The sequence below is a fragment of the Eriocheir sinensis genome, unplaced genomic scaffold (genome assembly GCF_024679095.1).
Source record: "Eriocheir sinensis breed Jianghai 21 unplaced genomic scaffold, ASM2467909v1 Scaffold530, whole genome shotgun sequence".
Classification (NCBI taxonomy): Eukaryota; Metazoa; Arthropoda; class Malacostraca; order Decapoda; family Varunidae; genus Eriocheir; species Eriocheir sinensis.
The window spans coordinates 274,110-294,844 of record NW_026111866.1 but is presented as its reverse complement, the minus strand read 5'-3'; positions in this window follow the sequence as shown (position 1 = coordinate 294,844).

The following is a 20,735-nucleotide window of genomic DNA, read 5'->3' as shown; positions in this document are numbered from 1 at the left end:
AAGGGAAGGGAAGGGAAGGGAGGGAAGGGGTTTTCAAAGTAATTTTCCTCCTCCTCTTGTTAAATATTGTTGCTCAAATTGTCTTGTTTTCCTGGTTTCCTTGTTTTACGTTTTTTGTGTTGCGTGTACCTGTTTTTTTTTTTTTGTTCTCAGACTTGATTCTTGTTTTCTATTTTGCTTTTTTTTGTATTGGGGAAGTTTTTTTATATTATTTTTTTATTTTTTCTGTATGTTTTGAAGCTTTGTTTTATTTGATGTGTTTTTTCCTCTTCCTACTTTTTTTTTCCTCTCATTTTCCTTCTTTTCCTTCTGTTTCCTTTTTTTTCCTTTTCCTTTCTTTATCTAATGTATGGGAGGGTACTCTGATGCATGGTATGATTTCTCTCTCTCTCTCTCTCTCTCTCTCTCTCTCTCTCTCTCTCTCTCTCTCTCTCTCTCTCTCTCTCTCTCTCTCTCTCTCTCTCTCTCTCTCTCTCTCTCTCTCTCTCTCTCTCTCTCTCTCTCAGCTGATTGCCGATCGATTATTCTTCCTTACCTGTAGTTTGAACACACACACACACACACACGCACACGACCCCCCCTCCCCGACCCCCCCCCCCCACACACGCAGACACATATCCATCACTGGTCCCTTATGCATTTTTCAACACTCCATGCAATTGACTTTCCAACGTTGCATTATTCACGGTCATTCACTAGGCTGGGGGGGGAGGGGGGGAGGGGGTGAAGGAGGAGTAAGGGGGGGAGTCTAGTTGGGAGGTGGTGAGGTGGGGGGAGGGGGGGATAAGTGGGGGAGGGGGTTTATAGGGGGGATATGCAGGGCTGTCAATGCATAATTCACTCACTAATATCCATCAGCTGTAGTAATTCAAACGGGCTGTGTGCATCATGGAACCTCGGGATATTTACGTATGTGTGTGTGTGTGTGTGCGTGTGTGTGTGTGTGTGTGCGTGTGTGTGTGCGTGTGCGTGTGTGTGTGTTGTTTTAGGGAAAGCATCGGGTAATCATTGGAAAACAGATGATCAGGAAAGGGTAAAGTTTGTAAAAGGGAAAGTAATGATTGAACCGATAACAGATTTTGCGACTATTACCACTACGCTTACTACTACTACTACTACTACTACTATTCTACTACTACTACTACTATTACTATTACTACTACTATCATTACTTAACATTTTTGCATTAGTGGGTTATATCAGTTTGTTTGTTTATGCGTCTCTGTTTCTTTCTGCTAGCCTGTTTGTGTTCTGCCTTTTTTTCTTTTTTTTTCTGTGTGTGTTTGTGTCTGTGTTTGTGTGTGTTTGTTTATTCGTCTCTGTTTATCTGTGTGTTTGCTTTTGGTCGGCTTGTTTGCATGGCTTTTTCTCCGTTTGTCTGTTTGTGTGTGCGCGTGTGTGTGTTTAATTTTGTATGTTTGTTTATCTGTCTTTTTTGCCTGTCAGTTTGTGTTTGTCTGTCCGTTTGTGTTTCTGTTAGTCTCTGTCTGTCAGTTTGCTTGCCTCACTTCTTTTGTTGATTTGTGTGTGCGCCTGTCTGTCTGTCTGTCTGTCTGTGTGTTTATCCTTATTTGTCTGTCTGTCATTGTGTGTGTGTCCTGCGGTGTTTGTTTGTCACTCAGTAAATTTGCTTGAGTTCTTTTTTCGTTTTCTGTTTACCCCTGTTTGTGTTTTTGTTTACCTGTCCATGTTTGTTTGTCTAGTGTGTTTGTCCGTCTGCCTGGATTTGTTTTCTCTGGGTCACTGTTTGTTTATATTTCCCAGACTTTTCTTTTTACTTCTCTGTGTGTGTGTGTTTGTACGTTTGTCTGTCTGTATCTCTGTCTATGTGTTTATCTGTGTTTGTCCTTCCGTCTTTCTGTTAGTCTTTGTTTCCCGTCTGTTTTTTTCATTCAAGTTTACCCGTTTTTTATTTGTCTGTCTGTCTGTCTGTCTGTCCGTCTATGTCTGTTTTTTTCATTCAAGTTTACCCGTTTTTTATTTGTCTGTCTGTCTGTCCGTCTGTCTGTCCGTCTATATCTGGGTTTTTATTCAAGTTTACCCGTTGTTTTTATTTGTCTGTCTGTCTGTCCGTCTATGTCTGTTTTTTTCATTCAAGTTTACCCGTTTTTTATTTGCCTGTCTGTGTCCGTCTACGTCTCGGTCCCTCAACCACCACCACCGCCACCGCCACCGCCACCGCCATCGCCACCGCCGCCGCCGCCATCATCAGCTCTCATGGCATCAAACAGCTCTCTGCCCCGCCCTCTCGTCCCCGTATTAACGCACGTCATCGGTTATTCATGTCACTTCGGCAGAAACGATCACTCATGTTCGTCTCGCTCGCGTCACTGTTTGGAAGCGTTCATTATACCGGCTCAAAAAAATATGTACACTAAAAAATATGAGAAAGAGATGAACTCGAAAACTACACACATACACAAAATAGACGCAAAAAAGAGATACATAGAGAAATACACCCCCCAAAAAAACATACATAAAGAAACTGCACACATAAATGGATACACAATAAAAAATACACACATACACACAAAAAAAATAATAAATCCAAAAATATACACAAAAAACGCAAAAATACAGACAAAAATTCACATACCAAAAAAGGGAAAAAATACAAAAAATACACTTACCAAAAAATTCACTAAAGAAAAAAAGAAAAATGATGCTAGTTGGTTGACAGGGAAAGTAGGGAAAGGAAAATAATGGGAAAAAATACATTGGGATTGAGTGGAAAAGTATGGAGGTGAAAGGGGGGGGGGGTGAGTATAGGGGGGAGGCGGAGGAAGGTTATAGGGGGGATTTTTTTTTTTTTGGGGGGGGGGGATAAAGAGGGGAAGGTCATTTTGTACTTAAGGGAAAAAAAGGATGAAGTTTATCGACTAATTATATGTGTGTGTGTGTGTGTGTGTGTGTGTGTGTGTGTGTGTGTGTGTGTGTGTGCGTGTGCGCGTGCGTAATTCAGTTTAAAGTTGCAGAGACGAGTGTGATTTATTTTCTTGTTGTTGTTGTTGTTGTTGTTGTTGTTTGTGGTGGTGGTGGTGGTGGTGGTGATGGTGGTGGTCATCCTTCTCTTCCTTCCTCCTCCTCCTCCTCCTCCTCCTCCTTTTTCTTTCTCTTCTTCTCGTGTTCCTCCTCCCTCTCCTTTTCTACTCCTCCCTGTCTTTCTCCTGTTCCTTCACCTCCTCCTCCTCCTCTTCTTAGTCCGTCCTCTCTTTCTCTCTCTCTCTACCTCCCTCTTCCTCCTCCTCCTCCTCCTCCTCCTTTTTCTTTCTCTTCTTCTCGTGTTCCTCTTCCCTCTCCTTTTCTACTCCTCCCTGTCTTTCTCCTGTTCCTTTACCTCCTCCTCCTCCTCTTCTTACTCCGTCCTCTCTTTCTCTCTCTCTCTACCTCCCTCTTCCTCCTCCTCCTCGTGCCGTAACACCTGCACACACCGCCAATGATTTACGACACGTTCAAAGAGAAAACGAGAGTGGATAAGTTTTCAAGCCAACATTAAGAATTAAGTTTCCAAGGTAACATTGACTGTTCGGAGCGCGGCGGAAGAAGTGTTGGATTACCTCTCCGCCCTCCATGGTTGCTTTTTCAATTGTTGGTGTTATTATCGGTGCTGCGAGTGTTAGCATTGGTACTACGTGTGCTTCTATACTGTATAATTGGTTCTCCCGTACCTTTGAAGCTGTACAGAGGAAGGTTGCTAAAAATGCCGCTCGGTTGAGGTTTCTGCCGCGCGAGAATGAAACTAAACGCCAAGATTTTTATTGCTCGAAGGGGCGAAGTGTGCGTGGGGGCGATTAGAGTTTATAACTGTATATAAGGCCTTAACGAGGGTGATGTTAGTTGGATTCTGATCGTAAAAGTTCAGAGTAGGACGCGTGGGTAGGACTCGTATCTGTTGGTTTAGATTAGATAAATTGAGATGTCCCTAAACTCTTTCTCAAACATCTCTAACCTCCACCATCTTCCTTAACTTCTCCTCTAACCCTTTCCTAAGCTCTTCTGTACATTCCTTCTTAATCTCTTTGCTAACCTATTCTCCTTAGCCTCTTTATATTAGTCACTGACAATAATCCATCTACTGCGAGTGGTTGACTAGTGGCGCAAAATTAACAGCCATCTAGTGAGTGCCGAAACGATAACTAAGTGATTGAATACATTAATAGATAGGAAAGATATGCCCTTAGTGTTAGGTTAATAGGGTCTGCTCCGTATAGGTCGACCCGCCTCTTACAGACTCTATGTTCTTGCGATCTAATATTCTTCATGATTTAGTAACAAGAAGTCCATGTAAATGAGTTTCAAATTGATTTAGTTATGCTTCCACACTCCTGTAGTATATACGCACAGTAAATAATCGTGGTGTTGGTAACATTACATGCAGTCCTTCGGGGCATCGAGTGTTTGGATTACAGTAATAATATCGCTGCCCCGCCGCTCACCGCCACAGTACAACTTATTAATAGCGAATACTGCGTGTAGGCGCTCATCGTCCGCTATGTATGATGGAGGATTAATATGATAATTGCTGTTTTCATTCCCATGCGGCAATTTAACGGTTACTAAACAGTGTTCTTGTCAGTGCATGGGGTGGAATTCTTTTTTTTACAACAAAGGAGACAGCTCAAGGGCACACAAAAAAGGAAACAATAACAAAAAAAGGCCGCTACTCGCTGCTCCTAAAAAGAATCCAAAGAGGTGGCCGAAAGAGGGGTCAAAGGTGGCGGAAAGAGGGGGAATTTTGAGTCAGTGTACCATCAACATTAGTCACAATAACACATGTCCTCCAGTGGATACTTTTAGCAACTACTCAACACAGCACGTCATGTATAAGATTTCCGTTACTCTGTTGATCAGCTGCAAGCCAGGAGTGTTGACATCAGCATTCGTTACTTCTAAAACTACTTCACAACTCTTTTTTTTAATATTTCCGGGACAAGTTTTCCGAATTTTCTGTCGTTACTTCTAAAACTACTTCACAACTCTTTTTTTAATATTTCCGGGACAAGTTTTCCGAGTTTTCTGTTAACTAGCTATCGGCCAGTCTGTGGTAGTCTGTCATACTTGAACCAGTTTTATCATGAACAGTTATATATGCCTGCACACTTTTTCACGCGCGGCGGTTTTAGAAGCCCTTGGACATTTCCCTGGTAGGTCTTTCAAGTATTTTAGTGTCACGCGTGTCGGTGCAACTTTATTTTTGTTTACACCAGGGGAGGCGGTCAAGGGAAAACACACAAACAAAAACGGGAAAATAGGCTCACAAAATACTGCTCCCCAAAATGAAAACTTGTTGAGAATTCTAAGAGATTCTTCAAACCACTTACTCTCAACTTGTATTTTTAACCCTATACTGGAAAATTTTCTGTACAAGTTTTCATATACGCAATTGCCAGTCAGTGCAAGTAATAGTAGTAGTAGAAGTAGTAGTAATAGTAGTCGTAGTAGTAGTTTGAAAGTTACCGATATTACTCGTCTCTGGCACCATCAACATCGGTACCCTTAAAACCACTACCGATATTACTCGTTTCTGGCACCATTAACATCGGTACCCTTAAAACCACTACCGATATTACTCGTTTCTGGCACCATTAACATCGGTACCCACTATACCCTATTAAATATTATCGTTTTCTGGCCATCAACATCGTAAACATAAAAACCACTACCGATATTACTCGTTTCTGGCACCATTAACATCGGTACCCTTAAAACCACTACCGATATTACTCGTTTCTGGCACCATTAACATCGGTACCAACAACTCCTTCCCTTCCTCTGGCCTGTTTGTACTCCCTCGAACACCATCAGTTCTTGCCCGTGCGCGTGCCGGCAGCGAGCGAGGAGGCAGTGTCTGAGGAGCTGTCACGCGCGTCTCTTTAACTGAGCATCGCAAGTAATTCCCCGTCGCCTGGAGCCATCAACGGGGCGAGAACCGGACGAAGGGGGGTGAGGGGGAAGGAAGGGGAGAGGAGGTGATCGGGGGTGCGGAGGGGAGAGAAAAGAGGGGGAGAGGGTGTGGGGACGGATGGGGGAGAGAGAGAGAGGGAGGGATAGAGAGGAGGGAAGGAGGGGGGGAGAGAAAGAGAGGTAGAAGAAGGGGTGGCGAAGAGAGAGAGACGAGAGACGAGAAAGATAAATGAAGGAATAAAGAAAATGAAATAAGAAAACGAAAAAGAAAGACTAAGGAAAATCGAAAGTAAACAGAGAAATAAGAGAGAGAGAAGAATGGGACAAAAGGAAAGAGTAGGAAGAAAGAAGGAAAAAGGAAATAAATAGATAGATAGATAGGAAGATTAGTTAATGGATAAAAGTAAAATGGAAGGAAAAAAAGAAAGAAAAGGAAGGAAACATTTGAAATCATAGTCAGGTAGAGGAAAATATATATGCACATTAGATATTCTTCATTATTAATAAGGTGATTTTTTATATACTTTTTTTTTCCCAGTCTCGTATTTAATCTGTTAATGTATTGTCCTTGTTTCTTTGTGTCGTTCAAGTTTTTTTTTCATTAATATTGCTCTCCTTTTTTTATTTCTTCCCTTTTTCTGTTTTGTGAATATATATACCCTTTGATCTTCCTCCTCTTCCTCCTCTTTTTTGGTCCTCCTCCTTCCTCCTCCTCCTCCTCCCCCTTCTGTTGTTGTTGTTCCTCCTCCTGTTCCTTATCCTCCTTTCTCTCTCTCTCTCTCTCTCTCTCTCTCTCTCTCTCTCTCTCTCTCTCTCTCTCTCTCTCTCTCTCTCTCTCTCTCTCTCTCTCTCTCTCTCTCTCTCTCTCTCTCTCTCTCTCTCTCTCTCTCTCTCTCTCTCTCTCTCTCTCTGTCCTTCGCTTGCTCTTCTTTTTCTCCTATTTCTTCATTTTCTCTAGTGTGTTAAGTTTTCCTCCTCCTCCTCCTCCTCCTCCTCCTCCTCCTCCTCCTCCTCCTCTTCCTCCTTCTTCTCTCCTCCTCCTCCTTCTTCTCCTGTTGCCTCCCCCTCTTTCCTTCATCCTTCTCATCCCCTTTATTTTTTTTAGCATCCTTCGTCCTGTTAACTTTTTACCTTGTTTTTCTTTTTCTCCCTTCCCTCCCTCCTTCCTTCCTTCCTTCATTCATTCATTCCTTCATTCATTCATTCCAACCTTTCTTTCTTTCTCTCTTTCTTGCTTCCTTCCTTCCTTGCTGCTTTCTTTCTCTTCCTTCCTCCCTTCCATCCTTTCTTCCTCCCTTCCTTCCTTCCTTGCTTCAATCATTCCTTCCTTCCTTTCTTCCTTCCTCCGTTGCCACTTCCTCCCTTCCTCCCTTCCTACCTTCCTTCCTTTCTATCTTTTCCTATCTTTTTTCTTCCTTCCTTCCTTCCTTCCTTTCTTTCTTCCTTTCTTCCTCCATTCCCTCCCGGCACGTTCACATCCTCTTTTCCCATCTTTCTTCCATAACTCCTCCTCCTCCTCCTCCTCCTCCTCCTCCTCCTCCTCCTCCCAACACCTCACTTCCAACTTTGCACACACTCACTAATTAAAAGATTTTTTTTCAGAGGTACAAAGGTAAAACTCGTCCTTTTTTTCTTCTTCTCCCACTCCCCTTCCTCCTCCTCCTCCTCCTCTTCCTCCTCCTCTTCTTCCCCCTCTTCCTCCGCAAGTAGGTGAGAGAGAGTGAAATATTAATGTGGAGTAAAGTTGTGGGTACCCGAGGAGGAGGAGGAGGAGGAGGAGGAGGAGGAGGATGGTCGTTTTGGTAGTGATATAAAAACACGAAGAAAGATGAAGAAAGTTGAGTGTTAGGAAGGAGGGGAGGAGGAGGGAGGAGGAGGGAGGGAGGGAAGGAAAGGGGAGGTGCGAATAAATAGCTTTTACTCTCTCTCTCTCTCTCTCTCTCTCTCTCTCTCTCTCTCTCTCTCTCTCTCTCTCTCTCTCTCTCTCTCTCTCTCTCTCTCTCTCTCTTGCTCTCGATAATCATGTGTGGAGGAATTGAATTTGTAGCTAAATGTACGTGGATGGTGTTGCAATTAGAATTAACTCTCTCTCTCTCTCTCTCTCTCTCTCTCTCTCTCTCTCTCTCTCTCTCTCTCTCTCTCTCTCTCTCTCTCTCTCTCTCTCTCTCTCTCTCTCTCTCTCTCTCTCTCTCTCTCTCTCTCTCTCTCTCTCTCTCTCTCTCTCTCTCTTAAATTGTCCGGCTAGTTTCACGTTTAAATGCCGTTCAGTTTCGTTTTCTTTTTGATTCACGTTTTATTTTTAGGGGTAAGTCAGGTAGATTTTTTTTTTTTGTATAATCAGAAAGGCTTATGTGTGTGTTGATTTGTCTGTCTGTCTGTCTTGCTGTTTGTCTCTCTGTTTGTGTCTGTCTGTGTGTTTTTCCTTTGTCCTGTGTGTTTTATGTGTTTGTTATGTGTCTACGTATGCTTATGTATGAATATGTGTATGTTAATATTGATACTTTAAATTGTGTAGAAAATTGAACACACACACACACACACACACACACACACACACACACACACACACACACACACACACACACACACACACACACACACACACACACACACCTTCATTTTTACTTCATATAGATATCGAATACGTGGAAGGAAAAGCAGGGTAAGGAGGAGGAGGAGGAGCTGATGGAAGGAGTAGGAGGAGGAAGAGGTAAAAGAAGGAAAAAAGAACTAGGTTAGGGGTAGAAGGGAAGGAGGGAGGGGGAGGGGGAAGGGAAGGAGGACGGAAGGCACCTGCAAACACCTGGTGACTGTTCTTGGGCAGGTGTCTCGGCGCCCTACGTGACCCGACAGGTAAACAGAGGTATTCAAGGGGAGGGGGAGAGGGGGCGTGAGCAAAGAATGAGAGGAGGGAGGGAGGGAGAGAGGCAGGCTGGAGGGAGAGGATTAAGGCGAGAGAGAAGAGCAGTGTAAAGTTGTCACTGGCGATGGTGTTTTAGCAGGAGAGAGAGAGAGAGAGAGAGAGAGAGAGAGAATGGTGATAGATGGTTAAACGGACCGATAGATGCAATAAGAGAGAGAGAGAGAGAGAGAGACTGATAACGAAGGTAACTTTTTTCTCTCGGTGTATCTTTGTTCCATAAGACGAAGTTGTATTGCTATCGAAACTTCTCATCGCGGAGGAACTAAACAACAAGTCTGATGCTGCTATAACTATTACCTACTACTACTACTACTACTACTACTACTACTACTACTACCACCACCGCCACCACCATTAGTCCCTCGAAGATAAAAGAAAAAAACGGCCGACACAAATCCTCCCCAAATCTTGTTTTTCTCCCTTTAACCAATTCTTTCATTCACACATTTTCAGCCCCCGCTTTTTTTTTTACCTCTCAAAACACACACACACACACACACACACACACACACACACACACACACACACACACACACACACACACACACACACACACACACACACACACACACACACACACACACACACACACAAAGACTAGGATATGGTGTCTGTCTGTACTTGTCTGTCTCTCTGTTTGTCTGTGTCAGTCTGAATAAATGGATGAGTGGATAGATTAATGGATGAGAAGCTGGATGAGTGTCTTGTTTGGGTTTCTATTGCTGGTTGACTGACAGGTGAAGTGGCTGGATTTATGGCTGACTGGATTAGGTGATGGATGACTGACTGACCGGATGACTGTGTGCCTAACTGGGTGGCTGGCATGTGTTGGAGTTGAAACACGGTATAAGGATGGGGAGTGGGTATGTCTTGATTGGCTGTTCGGCTGACTGGGTATGTGGCGGACTGGCTGATATGTGGCTGGTTGGCTCCATGGCTGACTTAAGTGGCCGTATGACTAACTTTGGCAGTAACATCGGTCACTTCAAGTTATTCGAATTCAACTTAAGAAATAAAATGAAAGGTCTAAATATTGAAGCGAGGCGATATAGTACAGACATTGAGTGGAGTTTCTTCTCAAACCGGTTCATCCGCCATTGCAACAAGCTTCCTTCAGAAGTAGTTGATGTGAAAACCATCAACTCCTTTAAAAAATGAATCGAACGTTATTTCGCTGCGTCAGGAGTAAACTAAATACAAAAGTGCTTTCATGTGCATTGCAGGCACGATGTGGCTGTCAAGCAGATTAAATCACCAGAGTAGGCAACCCCATAATAAGCCTTTCTGTTTCCTGCAGTTCCATGTTTCAGTGTATGACTTGACCGACTGGCTGGCTGGGCGTGTAACTTACTGGCTGTATGGCTGACTAACTGGCTGACTGGCTGGCTGGGCGTGTAACTTACTGGCTGTATGGCTGACTAACTGGCTGGGTATATGTGACTAACTGACTAAATGGTTGTATACCTGACTGGGCATGCGACTGTATGGGCGGTATGTGTCTGTATGGGTAACCGAGCACCAGGGGGGGTGGGGCGGCTGCGCTGGCCGGCTGTGAATGGGGGCAATAACTCACCAGCGTGTTCGATCAGGCTTGGGTGAAATAAGCGCTCTGGAACCAGTTTGCCCCATAACCCTCCTCATCATTTATGTAGGTATTAATATATCACTCCTCCCGCGCTCTCTTTCTCTCTCCCTCTCTCTCTCTCTCTGGCTCTCTCGCTCTCTCTACCTTTATCTCGTTCTGGCTTTATCTGTGTGTTTGTTTGCCGTTTTTTCTGCAGGTGGTGGTGGTGGTGGTGTGTGTGTGTGTGTGTGTGTGTGTGTGTGTGTGTGTGTGTGTGTGTGTGTGTGTTTAGGTGTATGCTGTGAAATATTAGTATGCCTCCTCCTCCTCCTCCTCCTCCTACTCCTCCTCCTCCTCCTCTTCTTTTTTTTCCTCCTCTTCTTCTTCCTCCTCTTCTTCTTCCTCCTCCTCCTCCTCCTCCTCCTCCTCCTCCTCCTCCTCCTCTTCTTCTTCCTCCTCTTCTTCTTCCTCCTCCTCCTCCTCCTCCTCCTCTTCTTTTTCTTCCTCCTCTTCCTCCTCTTCTTTTGTCCAATGCCTGTTTGTCATGATGGGAATTGAGGCTTTATATATTTATTTTTGTTTCGTTTGTGTATTCGAATATTTATTTAATTATTTTGCCTATTTATGTCTTGTATGTTTCTCTGTCTCTGTCTTGTGTCTGTCTGTCTGTATCCTCGTCTCTCTCTCTCTCTCTCTCTCTCTCTCTCTCTCTCTCTCTCTCTCTCTCTCTCTCTCTCTCTCTCTCTCTCTCTCTCTCTCTCTCTCTCTCTCTCTCTCTCTCTCTCTCTCTCTCTCTCTCTCTCTCTCTCTCTCTCTCTCTCTCTCTCTCTCTCTCTCTCTCTCTCTCTCTCTCAAGGGAATAGACATTAACAGGACTGTCATTTACTTTCCACTTGCTCTCTCCTCACCCCCTCTTCTCCCCCTCCTTCCTCTCTCCCCTCCTCTCCTTTCCTCCACTTTCCCCTCCCCTCCCTCCCTTGCATCCTCACCCACACACTCCCTCCTTCCCCTTCTTACCCTACCTCCCTCCATCCCTTCCCCTCCCACCCTTCCTCACCCACATTCCCTCCCTCCCGGTGAGAAAAACATCGACTATACACAACAAGGAATTAAGGTCTTCAGAAATTTGGCCATTCCGGCAGCAGCAACAGCAGTAACACTAACAACAACAACAACAACAACAGGAACAACAACAGGCAACAATGACAAAAACGATTCACACAACAAAACAATAAATACCACTACTACTACTACTACTACTACTACTACTACTACTACTACTACTACTACTACCACCATCTTATCAATACCCATAAATTACAAACAGCAACAGCATACAATTTGTTTCCGCTTCTCCTTCTTTACTTGTTTTCTGCCTCTCCACTTTCTCTTTCCTTCCCTTTATCTTCATTCTCACACCTCCTCCCTTTCCTCTTTCTTCCATTCCTTTTCCTTTCATTCTCACACTTCCTCCTCTTTCTGTTTCTCTTGTCTTCCTTCCTTCATCTTCACGCTTCCTCTCATCTTTTTCCTTTCCTCTTCACACGTCCTCCCCTTCTCCTTCCATCCTCTCCTTTTCCCGTCATTCACAGACTCTTTCCCTCTACCTCTTCCCTTATCCTCGTTCTCTCTCCCTCCTCTTTGATCCTTTCTTTTCCCCTCATTCTAGCACCTCTTCCTCCTCCTCCTCTTCTCTTCCCTTACCTTCTTTCTCCACTCCTCTTCCCTTCAAATGCACTCCTCTTCTTCCTCTTCCTTCACCCTTTCTCTTCCCCTTCTCCCTCTCTCTACTCTCTTTACCCTTCACACTTTCTCCCCCTCTCTTTCCCCCTCCTGTTTTTCGCTCCCCTTTCTCTTCACCCTTTTACCTGCACTTTCTGGGATAGGTGATTACAGGTATGAGCTATATTGTTTAAAAGCAGAGGAAAAGGTACGCTGTTTGTCTGTCTGTCTGTCTGTCTGTCTTTTTGTGTGTTTGTGTATGTCTGTCTGTCTGTTTGTGCGTCTTGCTGTTTGTCTGTGTTTGTTTGTGTTTGTGTCCATATATCTTTCTTTCTTTCTTTCTTTCTTTCTTTCTTTCCCCTCTTTTCTTTATCCTTTATCTTTTTCTTTCTATCTGTTTCAATCCTTTTCTTTCTTTTTCTTTCTTTCTTTCGTTTTTATCTTTCTCTTTCCTTCTTTCTTTTTTCCTTACTTTTTTCTTTCCTCATTCGGTTGTTGTTTCTTTCTTCTCTTTTCTCTCTCTCTCTCTCTCTCTCTCTCTCTCTCTCTCTCTCTCTCTCTCTCTCTCTCTCTCTCTCTCTCTCTCTCTCTCTCTCTCTCTCTCTCTCTCTCTCTCTCTCTCTCTCTCTCTCTCTCTCTCTCTCTCTCTCTCTCTCTCTCGCCGTCGGACTTTATTTTATTCTTTACGATTTTATTTTCCTTCCCGTCCCTCCACTTTTCATTTTGTTGTCCAGTTTATTATTTACCTCCTTCATTTATTATTTATTTCCTTTATTTTTATTCTACGCGTCCAAAATTTGTTGCTGTGTTCCTGGTTTTGGAGGTTTATTTATTTTTTATTTGTTTATGTATTGGTTTTGTTTTTGTTTGTCCCTCGTTTTGGTTGTCTTGTTGTTGTTGTTGTTATTTTTGGTGTTGTTTTGTTTCCTTTCAAATATTGTGTTGTGTATTTTTTTACCGTTTCTTGTATTTTTTTTTTCGTTCTTTCTTAATTTTTTGGGGGGGTTGGTTTTCTACTGATTTTATTTATATATTTTTTTTATTTTGATGTTTTGTTATTTTCTTTTCTTTTATTCTTTTCCTTTTTATTTTCTATCGATTTTAATTCCGTTTTTTGTATTGATTTATTATATTTTGATTTTTCATTTTTTTTCTTCTATTTTCTCCTGATTTTGATTTTTATATTTTCTTTTGGTCTTTCCTTTTCTCATTCTTTTCCTTTTCTCATATTTCCTCTACTTCACATTTTTCTATCATATTTCCTCTCCTTCACATTTTTCTTGCTTTTCTTCGCCCCTCAATTTCCTAAACAAAGTATATATATTTACCGTTAACATTTTTATCACCGTTTTCCCTTTTTGAGTTATTTATTTTTTCCTCTTGAGAAAGTTTTTGTCTGAGTTGAACGTTTTATTATTTTGCTCATTTTTAACTTCTTCCATTTTGACTCATCAGTTCTACCCCCCATCTCTCTCTCTCTCTCTCTCTCTCTCTCTCTCTCTCTCTCTCTCTCTCTCTCTCTCTCTCTCTCTCTCTCTCTCTCTCTCTCTCTCTCTCTCTCTCTCTCTCTCTCTCTCTCTCTCTCTCTCTCTCTCTCTCTCTCTCTCTCTCTCTCTCTCTCTCCTCTCCTCTCCTCCTCCTCTTCCTCCTTCTTCCTTCTCACTCCCTCCTTCCCTTCTCTCCCTCCGTATTACATCATCCCATCTCCCTCACTCCCTCTTTCTTATCCCCTCATCTTCCCTCTCTCTTCTTCCTCTTATTCCTTCATCTTCTCTCCCTCCCTTCCTTCTCCACCATCTCCTCTTCTTCCCCTCCTCCCTTCCCATTAACTTATTTTCTCTCCCTTCCTCCCTTTCTATTAACTCATCTTGCCCTCCCTCCCTCCCTCCTTCCTCTCCCTCCCTCTCGTTCTCCCTCCCTATTAACTTCGTCTGTCTGTCTGTCTGTCTGTATCATTGGTTTTCCTTCCTCTACCGTCCCTCCTCCTCCTCCTCTTCCTCCTCCTTCTTCCCTATTCATTTCCCCTTCCCTTTTCTTCTTCCATTCCTCATTTTCTTTCCCTCTTCCTTTCTTTACTTCCCTTCTTTTCCCTTCCTCTTTTCTTCCTTTGATTTCCTATTTTTTCTTCCTTCTTTAACTGAATTTCTCTATTATTCTCTTTGCTTAATCCTTTTCTTCCTCTGTTATTTTTTTTTATATATTTTCCTTACATTATTTCCATCGCTGTGTCGTAGTCTTCTTTTCCTCCTTTCTCTCTCTCCTTGTCTTCCTTTCCTCCTCCTTCCCTCCCTCTTTATCAGTCTTCTCTCCATCCTTCTTTGTTCACTTTTTTTTCTCTCTCTTTATTCTCCATCTCCGTTTTCTCTCGTCTCTCTCCCTTTCTTCCTATCTCCCTTTCTCTCATTTCCTCTCTTTCCTTCTCTTATCTCCCTCATTTCTCTTTTATCATGGTTTCCGTCTTAATCTTCCTTCCTCTAACCTCCTCTTCCCTCGTTTTTTCTCCTTCCTTCCTCCCTTCTTTCTGCTGTTTATCCCTCCATCTTGCCTCCCCCTCCATCACTCAATCTTCTCTCCCTCCTCCCTCTCCCCTCCCTTCCTCCCTTCCTTCTCCCTGTCCTCATCTCTCAGTCGTTTCTTCCTCCCTCCTTCCCTTAATCCGTTTTCCTCCCTCCCTCCCTCCCTTCATCCTTCAGTCTTCTTCCTTCTTCCTCCCATTCCTCCCTTCGTTTTTCTTGCCCTCTTCTTTCTTGTCTCCATCTCTCTTTTTTTCCTTCCTTTCTGCCTCCATCCATCCTTCCATCCTCTCTACTTTCCTAATTTTCTCCTCTCCTTTAATTTTTCTTCCTCATTCTTTCCTTAAATATCCCTTCCTTCATTCCTCATATTCTCCCTTCTTCCTTCCTCAATTCCTTCCTTCAGTTTGCTCCATTATTCCCTCCTTCCTTCCCTTCCTTCCTTCCTTCTGTTCATCCCTCTCTCTCTTTCAATTTCCGTCAATTTTTTCCTCCCTCTCTCTCTCTCTCCCTCCACCCTTTAACCACCCTCTCAACCCTCCCTTTCTTTTTTCTTCAATTCCTCCATCCTCACTTTTCCTCCCTTGTTCCCTCCTTCCTTTCCTCTCTTTTTCCCTCATTCCTCAGTCTTCTCCTTCCTTCCTTTCTTCCTTCTTCCCTCAATCTCCCTCCATTAATCTCTCCCTCCTCTCCCTCTTCTTCTTTTGCTCCCTCCTTCCTATCCTCCTTTTTTCCCTTCATCCCTCAATCTTCTCCTTCCTTCCTTTCTTCCTTCTTCCCTCAATCTCCCTCCATTAATCTCTCCCTCCTCTCCCTCTTTCCTTTCCTCCCTTCTTCCCTTCATCCTTCAATCTTTTCCTCCTTCCCTCCTCTCCTCCTTCTTCCCTCAATCTCCCTCCATTAATCCCTCCCTCCTCTCCCCCTCTCTCCCTTCCCATCGCCCTCCTCCTTCACTGAGATTTTCAACTATGCAATAAATTCGTCTTGTCGTCGTGTTTGCTAAGAATGCCAATATGAGGCGCGGGCACTGCTGCTGCACTTCATATATGGCACTGTGGCCCTGCTCTGCGCGCCGGGAGGGAGGGGAAGGGGGGGAGGGAGGGAGAGAGAGACGGTCAGAGAAATGGATTTAGGAAAGGTTTTTACTCATTGGTGTTTTTTTTTTTTTTTGTTCTCGTTTGGTCCTTTTATTTTTATTTTTTGTGTATGTGTTGTTTGTTTTTTTCTTTGTTTTGTGTTTATTTTTTTTCCCTCATTTCTTTTTACTACTTTTTTGCAATGCTGTAATTATTTAATCATTTTCACTTCCTTTTCTTTATTTTTTTCCTAATTTCCCTCCTCTATACATTTCAATCAGTTTTAATTTTCTTTTCCTTTTCCTCTTTTCTTCAGTTATTTTCTTTCTATTTCGCTTTATTTTTCTTTAATTTTAACGCCAATTGCTTTCTCCCGGGAACGATTCACCGTCATCACCAGCCTCCTTGTGTGTGTGTGTGTGTGTGTGTGTGTGTGTGTGTGTGTGTATGGTTTCCTATAGTGTATCAAGAACGTCATCATTAGTCTGTGTGTGTGTGTGTGTGTGTGTGTGTGTGTGTGTGTGTGTGTGTGTGTGTGTGTGTGTGTGTGTGTGTGTGTGTGTGTGTACGGTTTCCTGAAGTGGATCATGTGAGCACTAATTGAAGCGAGATGTGTTAGTGGCCTGTTGACAGCATTTGATGGATGGAGGAGGAGGAGGAGGAGGAGGAGGAGGAGGAGGAGGAGGAGGAGGGGTTCGGGAAGGAGGAAGAAGGAAATTAGGAATGAAGGAAGGAAGTGTAATGAAAGGAAAGGAAAGGAAGGGAGAGGAAAATAAAGGAAAGGAGAGAAAGAGGAAGCAAAGGAAAGGGAAGGAAAGGAAGGAAGAAAAAAAGGAAGGAAGGAAAAGAAGGAAGAAAGGAAGTCAGGGAAAAACGGAGAAAAAATAGGTGACATTGAAAAAGTAAAGAGAGAAAGAATTAAAAGGAAAAGGACGAAGAAGAGAATAAGAGACAGAGGATGAAATAGAAAGTGAGATAGAGGAGAGAAGAGGAGGAGGGAGAGGAAAAATGACACTAATAATAACTGCGTGAGATAATCCCTTTGCTCTCTCTCTCTCTCTCTCTCTCTCTCTCTCTCTCTCTCTCTCTCTCTCTCTCTCTCTCTCTCTCTCTCTCTCTCTCTCTCTCTCTCTCTCTCTCTCTCTCTCTCTCTCTCTCTCTCTCTCTCTCTCTCCCCCATTTTGCATATTGACTTTGTCTCAATCTCTGTCTGTCAGTTCCGTTTCTCTTTTTCCTTTACCTTTTCGCTTTCATCTTTTAATTCTCTATCGTCCTTTTTTTATTGTCCTCCTCCTCCTCCTCCTCCTCCTCCTCCTCCTCCTCTTCCTCCCCACACCTTTTTGAACCGTCATCTGTAATACTAAAACTTGACCAAGGAAACGATGAGCGCGTATACAGATACCAACCTAACGTATTTTTTCACGTTGACAAGATATAAAAGAAGATTGTAAAAGGGTTGCATGATTTATATAAACATCGCCGTGCTAACCCTGGACAGTAGACAAGGAGAGTATCAAGACGTCTCTCCACCCGAAATTGACCTCTCTTTTGGCTACTCTCTACATTTATCTTTTTTAGGAGCGGCATTTAGCGGGTCTTTTTTTTTCTCTGCACTTTTTTTCATGCCCTTGAGCTGCTTCCTTTCCTGTAAAAAAAAAGTGGACTGAATCATCAACAGAAATATCGCGTCAGTGTTCACGGTCGAGGATAGAGTCCGTCACAGAGGGTCAAATTGTTCAGATTCTTTCCTCGTGTGGAAGTATCCGTTTATCATCCTTTCTTCCTACAGAAATATTTTGTGCAAAGAACGGAGAACTGTTCAAAAATCGAGTCATCAGTTAGTGGAGCAACCTTCCTGTAAAAATTGTTAGTGTCAAAAACGAGCAACTTTATGTCTTCCAAATATGTCGAGGCCAGTCTTGCGTAGGCTCCCACGGGTCTCTCTCTCTCTCAACCAACCAACCCCCCCCCACACACACACACAAACACACATCGTCTACATACTAACAAAGAAATGCAGCGTCTTATTTCTTGCATTTTTTTTGTATCGGTATGATAAACAATATATAGCATCACAAAAAGTCTTCCTAGCGTGTGTAACATTAATCGTTGTGAATGTTACCTTAGCAAGAGAGGCGAATAATGTGTTGAAGCAAGCCAGGAAAGTAAATTCTACCCTAAAACGTTAAAGAATATGAAAGTGGTCTATAAGTCTTCCAAATATGTCGAGGACGGTCTGGCGTTGGCTCCCGCGGGTCCTTTCCTCCCCTCTGCTCTGCCACACAGTCCCAACACCTATCTCTCCCTCTCATATGTAAGCTATAGGTAACATATGAGAGGAAAAAATAGGTGTTGGGACTGTCAACAAGCTGAAAATGGACGCGATAACGCCAAAACGGACTCGACAATTTGGTTTCACTTTAAACGAAATCGAGCAACTTGACAAAAATCGAGTCATCTGTTAGTGTTGCAGTCTTCCTGTAGAAATAGTTAGTGCCCAAAACGAGCAACCTAAGAAAAAACGAGTCATCCGTCACTGGAACAACCTTCTGTAAAAAATAATTAGTGTTGAAACAGACAACCCCGGTAGCAGCGATGGACCAAATTTGAGGCTTTACCGTGTAGCAGCGACGGGCCAAATTTGTGCCATGATATAAAAACCCCCAAACTAGATGATGCATTAACTGATCACAATTGCGTTGATATATATTATGAAATGGTTTGTGTGAGTGATGACTTTTCTTCTGAATATTTCTCGCTTTGAGGAGCCTTTAAGAAACATGATACCCGCAGCTACCGGGTTAAAAGAATATTGAGTCATCTGTCACTGAGGGAACCTTCCTGCAGAAATATTAGTGCGAATTCAAACAACTTAAAAATATCGAGTTATCCGCCACTGGAACACAACATTGAGCTTCCTGCAGAAATGACTAGTTCGAAAACCTCCTACGTAGAAGATGAACAACATTGAGCGTTACTTCGGAAGAAAACTAAAGGAAAGGAAAGGAAGGGAGAGGAAAATAAAGGAAAGGAAAGGAAAGGAGAGAGAAATAAAGGAAAGGAAAGGAAAGGAGAGAGAAATAAAGGAAAGGAAAGGAAAGGAGAGAGAAATAAAGGAAAGGAAAGGAAAGGAAAGGAGCGTGAAAAAAAGAAAGGAAAGGAAAGGAAAGGAGAGGGAGAAAAAGGACAGGAATGGAAAATTAAGGAAAGGAAAGGAGAGAGAACTAAAGGAAAGGAAAGGAAAATGAAGGAAACGAAATGAAATGAAAGGAAAGGAGAGAGAAAAAAAGAAAGGAAGGAGTTAAATGCTCGCTCCTTTACTTGTGTGGGAAAGCAGTGTGATCCGTCCTGCAGGTCACAAGTGTTCGAGGAGGAGATAGCATTATTAGAGCAGAAATCCGCCTTACAAGTCAACCGGTTCCCTGTTGCCAGTCCCTCCTTGTTTTCATGTTTCCTCCTCTTACCGTGTCAAATGTCACACGGCAGTTCATTAAAAAACGTACTCTCGTCATTAGATAGACTCAGTGTGTGTGTGTGTGTGTGTGTGTGTGTGTGTGTGTGTGTGTGTGTGTGTTTGTGTGTGTGTGTGTGTTTAAAAAAGGGTCTCAGGATTATAAAGAGGAGATAAAGAACGAAGGGAGGAGGAGGAAGACGAGGAGGAGGAGGAAGAGGAAGGGAGACGATTATAAAGTTGTTTGGGAGGGAGAGATGGAGGGAGGAGAGAGGAGGGGAGGATAAGTGGAGGGAGAGAAGAAAACACACCAATTGAATAATAAAAAGTGAAAAAAGCAACACAAATAAATGAAAACAGGAAAACAATCTTGTCCTATTTAGTGTTCTCCCTCCTCCATCTCCTCCTCCTCCGTCTTTTCCTCTCCCTCCTTTTAATCTCATTTTCTCCTCCTTCTTTTCTCCACACTCCTAAAATTTCCTCTTTTCTAATTCCTCTTTTCCTCTTTTTCGCCTCCTTCATTTCCCGTTTCTCTTCCTCTTTCTCTTTTCCTTCGTTTCCTCTCCTTTATTTTTTCCTCCTTTCCTCCTTCTCCTTCTCTTCTTTTCCCTTTCCTATTCCTTCTTTATTTAATTTCCCCTTTCCCATCCTTCTCCAATACTCCCCTTCTCTTTTCCTTTCCCTCTTATGTATTTTCTTTCCCTCCTCCTTTCCTCTCCTTCCCATAACTTTTCCTTCTTTTCCTCCTGCTCCTCCTCCTCCTCTTCTTTTCCCTTTCCTTCTCCTCCTTTTAATTTTCTTCTTTAACTCCTCCTCCTCCTCCTCCTCTTCCTCCTTTTTTGTATCCCTCTAAATCCTTATCTTTGTGTGCTTGGTTAAATATTTATCGGAGAAGAAGGAAGAGGAAGAGGAAGCCGAGGAGGAGGAGGAGGAGGAGGAGGAAGAAGCAGCCCAAAAGCCGAGAAACAATATAGATCAGAATTAAGCCAAGGGAAAACACACTCATTTGCACTCCCATCCTCTCTTCCCCCTCCTCTTCCTCCTCCTCCTCCTCCTCCTTCTTTCTCCTCCTCCGTTCGTTACCTCGGGCGTTAATTCGTACCCGCGGGAGACGGACGGACGCTGTTTATTGCGTATAATTCGTAGTGACTTCGTTAATGACGGCTTTTAGAAGGTGAGTTATGGCTTTTGAAATATCAGTTACAAAGCGGGAAGGTGGATGAGTTAGAGAGAGAGAGAGAGAGAGAGAGAGAGAGAGAGAGAGAGAGAGAGAGAGAGAGAGAGAGAGAGAGAGAGAGACAGGCATAACAGGTTGTACTAAGATAGACACACAGGAAAATGAAAGATAAAGATATAGACAGAATGGAGTAGATAGGAGATGAGACAAGTAAAAAGGATAAAGAAATATGCTTTTAAGAGAAATATAAGGTAGATTTACAGTTGTGGAAGTTATGGAGGTACAGAAAGAGTGTGAAAGAGTACAAAGTAGTACAAAGGAAAAGCAAAGAGCAACAGACCTCTTGGTCCTAACCAGGCTGTTTGTTGTTGTTACCATCTACCCTAATCTACGAGTCAGAGACAC